This window comes from Corvus hawaiiensis, chromosome 4 (assembly GCF_020740725.1).
Source record: "Corvus hawaiiensis isolate bCorHaw1 chromosome 4, bCorHaw1.pri.cur, whole genome shotgun sequence".
Lineage (NCBI taxonomy): Eukaryota > Metazoa > Chordata > Aves > Passeriformes > Corvidae > Corvus > Corvus hawaiiensis.
In genome coordinates this window covers 34091649-34097739 of record NC_063216.1, presented here as the reverse complement: position 1 = coordinate 34097739, position 6091 = coordinate 34091649, and the positions used below count along the sequence as shown (strand labels likewise).

The 6091-nt window shown below is 45.3% G+C and overlaps 1 protein-coding gene across 1 annotated transcript in view; it reads left to right on the top strand.

Moving 5' to 3' along the window:
- Window positions 1-2172: 2172 nt before the first annotated feature.
- ELK3 (ETS transcription factor ELK3) overlaps window positions 2173-6091 on the top strand; it is a 35841-nt gene continuing 31922 nt past the window's right edge. Inside the window, exon 1 of the mRNA XM_048302117.1 lies at window positions 2173-2593. The gene's annotated coding sequence lies outside the window, so the exon portion shown is untranslated. The remainder of the gene's footprint in view (window positions 2594-6091) is intronic.

The following is a 6091-nucleotide window of genomic DNA, read 5'->3' as shown; positions in this document are numbered from 1 at the left end:
AGATGTAGTTTCCAAAAATACTTTTCCTATGATATCCATAGTGCTAGGATCAGTGGCCCTGGCCAAAAACTCCCATTTTCTTCCACTTCCTTCAGAGCTCTCTGAATTGCTTGTGTTTCCAACACATCCTGGTCTCTTAATTCTGTTAAAGAGTTCTGCACTTTTTACTCCAGCTTTTGTAGGGTAATTATGAAGAGACCTCATCCAGTGGTCATCTGACCTCCAGCATGGCAGCCTTATTTAGGTTTCTACCTGACTAGACAAGAAAAGGACTGCTGTTAAAAAAAAAAAAAAAAAAAAATTAAAAAGTACTGTAAACTGGTGCAGCATAGGAAATCGGAGAAAAACTTTTTAAAGTTTTAAACATTTTTTAGAGATGTAGTGTTATTTGTAAAAGAAAAGAACTTGTATTGCTTTTGAGAGTTTGTTCTCTCAGATCTCCACACCAATAGCTGGTAAGGCAACTCTCCTATATCTCTACTTCACCTCTTGGTCAGAAAGCCAATGAAAGGTAAACGTAGAAGATGAATACTGGCACCCCCAGCTGTCAGTCCAATGTTTCATTTTGACACCATAAAAACTTCTCTGACTGCCCTGCTTTGCAAAACTGGGTCTTCAGTTGTAGTTCCCAAACAAAGATTGATTCCTGCATCCTAATGACTTCAACTAGTGCTTACAGAAAGGATTGTACATTTAATCTAGGAAATATAATATCTGAAATAAAAAATTTTAATGCTTCTTTATTTGGGAAACACAAAATGAGGATTTATCAGACCTCATCTGTATTCTGAAATTCAGAATGACTTCTAAAAGGGAATGATTTAAGAAAAATAACGAAGTTACATTATTTGGTGTTGGTACCAAGTTATTGTTACTCCTCTATGGCTTGTTAGAAGACGAGAAGGAAGAAATTTGATGGACTTCCACAAAAGACTGATTTTGATCCTGTACCTCTGTTCAGATGCTATTGACTGATGCTTAGTGGCCAATTCAGACAATCTCTTTAACTCCATCAAAACATACTTTTGTTCCCAATGACATTGCAAGCAACAAACCAATAGAGTGATAAAAAGTAATCACAGCTTCTATGTCAGTGCTCATCAAAAACATTCTGAACTGCAGTTTCAGTGCTGGAATGATAAATCTCATTACTATTAAAAGAAATAGCAGTATTGACTTTGAAGTATTATGCCTTGAATGTCACTGATGTTCTAGGCAGACAGAAGATAATGTCACACACTCTGAAAATTTCCAAATAAAGTTAGAAATGCTGATATATGAGACACAAGAAAAGACAAAATTGATGTAAACTCCAAATACTGAAAATGTGTCCCTTTTAATAAATCCAAACCAACAGCTTAGATCTGAGGTCTACAGCTTGAAGGTCAAAACCTGAATCTCAATCAACAAACTACCACTGGTCTGACTCTTGAGATAGGATGTAGAGCTGCAAGATCCAGCTTGTATTTGATGATTTGCAATAGGAAAAGGGGTAATAATTTTAAACTAAAAGAGGATAGATTCAGACTGGATATAAGGAAGACATTTTTTATAATGACAGAGGTAAGGCACTGGCACAGGTTTGCCCAGGGAGGTAGAGGTGCTCCATCCCTGAAAACATTCAAGGTCAGGTTAGAGCAGTAGCTCCGAGCAACCTGGTCAAGTCGATGATGTCCCTGCTCATTGCAAAGGAGGTGGACAGGATGACCTTTAAAGGTCCCTTCCAAACCAAATCCAACCATTTCATGATTCTACGATTTGAGTGCTCCTTGATTTTTAACATGTTATTTCCCTTGATTTAAGTTGTTGCACCGTGTTGCATTGCTCTTGTACTTTGCTATCCATGTGAGGTTCAGCTCGGGAAGATGGCCAGCGAGTGTCCAGTGAGCTACTGCACCCCACCAGCCCCTCAGCCCCCAATGAGCCCAGCCAGAGGTGCCCAAGGCTCCCTTCCACAGTGACCTCAGTCCCAGCATGGTGGGACAAAGGCGGCCGTCTCTCCAGGGGCCAAAGGCCGTCACCATCCTCCGGGATGGCGAAGCACCGCTCGTAAGGGGTTCATAAGCATCTCTCCTGTGTCTCACGGGGAAACGCGGGGATATTTTGGCCCAAGCAGCTGGGGCAGCCGGCGGGAAGCTCCTCCCCAGGGGTGTAGCACAGGAAGGGGTGGCGGTCGGGGGAGTCGGGGAGCTCCCTGCGAGCCGGCGGAGTCCCCGCTGCCCGCTTTACTATGCGTGTGTCTTGTGTTACAGCCATGCTGCACATCGGCGGCCAGAGCGAGGGGCGCGGGGAGGAAAAGGCTGTTTACACAGACTGCAAACCGCCCGGGGAATAGTGCGGGAGAGGAAGTGAGCCGGGCCGCTGTCTGACTGCCCCGGCTTCCTGCTCGCTCCCTCACACGGGCAGGCGCTCACACACACACACACACCGGCCCAAGGGGAAAAAAAAAAAGAAAAAAGGGAAAACAAAATCAGGATCTCATTACTAGAGCAACAGAGCGCCTGCAGAAGACTGTCAGCATGGAGAACCAGGGAATTTTACTCAGCTCCCTCTAGACTACCCGGAGAGAGCGGAGAAGTCCCTCAGCCGCTGGGTAGGTACAAGTGCTTCTGCGCCCGCCCCGGCTCCCGCAAAGTTTCGGGGGGCTGCGGGCAGGGGAAGGGGAGGCCGGCGGCTGCTGCGGGGCCGCGCTCCGGTCGCTGGTGGGGCGGCAGCGGGGACAGCGCGAGGCAGCCCGCGGGAGGGAGGTGAGGCTGCCGGGCACCGCGGGGAGGGGGCTCGCAGCCCCGCACGGGGCCGGGGAGCCCAGGGGTCCTGCCCCGGGGTCGGGCCCGGCCAGCGCGGCGGTAACGAGGCAGGGGGCGGTGGTCGGGGGGGCGGGATGCCGGAGGAGGCTCCTGCCGCCGCAGGGGCCCCCCGCCCCGGTGAAGGGTTTCCCCGGGGGCCCTGCTGTCCCCCGGGAGCTGCGGGTGCAGGTGACGGGACGGACCGTGTGTGTGTGTGTGGGCGGGGGGGACGCGGGAGAAGGAGCCGGGGCGTGAGGAGGGGCACGGCCGGGAAGGAGGGGCCGGGGGTCGCGGGGAACCCGGGGACCCCGCGCCGCGCCGCAGCCCCTCGGCGGTGCCGGAGCGTATCGTGCCCCCCCTCCCCGCCGGTGCCGGCTGGCAGTGCCGTGGGGCTGCCCCTTCCCAGCGGCATCCCGGGCACGGCGCTCGGGGCGGCGGGGGCCGCCCGGTGCCTGTCAGGGCGGCGGGGGCGCCGCGGGGTCCCCGGCGGCGCTGCGAGGCCGAGCGGGGCCGGGGAGGGCGCGGGGGGAGGGAAGGGAAAGCTCCTGCAGAAACTGCAGAAGAGGCTTTAAAAAGGAAAAGAGAAAAAAAAAAAAAAAAAGTGTCGGGAGAGTTTCTGGCTTGTCTGGAAACAGCAAGACTAATTGCCATGCGCTTCCGGTTTGAAACTGGCAGCAGACAACATCTTGAAAATGAGTCACTGCAGCTCACAAAGAAACTCTGTGGTTTTCTCCCTCTCAGGTTTATGTATTTGCTCCTTTTTACAGTTTCCTTTGTAGTCTTCAGCCTTCTCCCCGGACCTCCCCCCACCCGCTTTTCTTAGCCACCCCTGCCCCCAGACCCCTTGGCCGACGTGGATAGTTTCCACGACCAACTGAAAAAAAGAAAAACACAAAAAATGTTTGTAAGGGAAGGGGAAAAAAAAAAAAAAAGAAAGAGAAAGGGAGAGAAAGTGGAGAGTTGTTGTTGGATCTGGCTTTGCTGAAGGTTAGAGGGACTCTGATGCTGCAGGGGGAAAAAGTTCCCTGAATTTTCCACTGGCTGCAGGAAGAGAGCCCATTTAGTCATGGCTAAGTAATGTCTGCACACACACCAACTAATCTCATTAGGAGTTTCCGTTCCCTAACACAGGAGGGTTTTGTGAAGCCCTGTCAGCCTTCCTAACGTTGCAGTTGAAAGGGAGACAAGTTACATCTTTATTTACTTAGGAGTGTAGTGCTATGACAATTTACATAATGTAGCATCTTTTAGGTCATGAGGACTCCAAAAGTCAATCGCTGCATTTCATTTCAAGCAGAAAGTCGTGATTCATCTCGTATTTTGCTCATAAAGACTTTTCAATTATTTCAGATTAATTTATGCATAAATATTTCCATAGGGTGAAGCATAGAAATGGGGTAGCAGAAGTCTGTGTTATGATAAACATGTTCTGTGCATGTCTGACAATTGCATGTATTTGCAAAGTTAGAGGACTTTTGTGCCAAGATACTGAGATGATGGCCATATTTGAAAAATATATTCATGCGCATAGCCTTCCTGTATTGATGCTTTTCATATCTAGATTTCAAGTGATTTTGTACATACCAGTTTTGATTTAGTGGTTTGTGTAATTATTTCATGATGATTTTCTTTCATAGTGGTCATGAAAGAAATCTATTTTCAGAACTGAAAGATTTTTGCCATGCCCCACCAATCTTTAAATTAGAAGTTAACAACTTTTTGCAAAAAAAAAAGTCTGGAGTAAGCAAAGAAAATGGATTCTTGCTTGCAAGTGAATTTTAGCTAAAGGAAATGTCAATAAATGTGAATAAAATGGTATGCAATAGGAAATAACACTTAGCTACCTACTTGAATTACTATGTGATAGCATTAAACTGGCAAACATTATGCAAAAAAATAGTGCTTGCAGTATACCACGTGTTTACCTCTGAGGATCTGCAGTGTTTCCTGCACTTCCTATGTCCAAGTGACACAGAAAAATTCTTCATTAACAAGTGATGAGGACTTCTATTAGTGGATTACAGACACAATCTCCAGACACAGATGCCTCTTGATTTTCTAGCCGGGTAGTGAAGAATTTTTAGAATAGTGTACAAACCAGACAATGCCTAATCTCTGTCTCAGTCAAATGCAGTCATCAGGAAGCCAGAGATTCTTTTTCAGTTTTGGACGTTTACTTCTTTTGTAAAATTCTTAAGTTTTAAAGAAAGAAGTGCATTTCTGGACATAGTGTTCAAAAACCTGTTGATTATGTTATGGAGCTGTTAGTGTGGTGTGCAACACCAAAACCTGCTGAAGAGTGTTTCCTGGCTCTTACTGTCTCTCTTTGAAATACAGACATTAAATTGTTCACTTACTGCATTAAATATTGCTGGAATTTCAGTGTGCTGTCTACTGATCAGAGTAGATGAAGCACATACATTCATACGTGTATATATATATATATATATACACATATATATGTGTATATATATATGTAGTCTATCCACACTCTATGAATTTGTATGTTGTGTTCGTTCGACGTAAGTGTAAAACATCCTGATGTCCTCAGGAAGACAGATGTAGTAGTAGTGTATTTTGTGTTGTGTGTTCTGTAAATTTGAAAGACTGAATGAGAAGTAATCCATAGATGTGTTAAAGATAGACTGGTTCTGTCTGGAATAAATAAAAATCCAAATATCATATAATGCATGTTAGTTTCCACTCAAAAAATAAAAAACTATTAAAGGTGCTTTTATTGTAAATATGATTTTTTCTTCACCTGTCCAAAAATGTGTTAGGAATATATATTGTCTTCCAAGAGTTATCATCATTGCTTACATCTTGATTTTTCCAAATCAGCTGTGCAAGTTGTTCCTAAAAAGAAAAAACCCACAGGCTTACATCCTTTCTGATATCACCGACTCCACCTAGATGCAACAGCTGAAATAAGCAACTCAGTCTCAGGGGAGAAACTCAGCTACAGCCTTCCTCGTAACTGTTTATAACACCACACACATGGACACTTTTATGTAGAAACAAAAGTGTATTTTGTTTTAGTCATTAGCCATTTTCAGTGTTTACTGATTCACAGTGGTTCTTTGCTCCTGTTACTTAATGTTATTTCATTAAACTTAAGTCATGGAAAGAAATCAAGTATATCACTCCAAAGACTGAAGTATTTCCTCTTTGTTGTGCAGAAAGTCCAGTTATGTAAACTTTGCCTTCTTGTTGTAATGCCCTTCTTGGGATGGAGGTATTCTTACGACAGAATTATTTGTAGGGGCAGGTATTTTTGGTCAAGTGAACACAAATATTGATCAAAA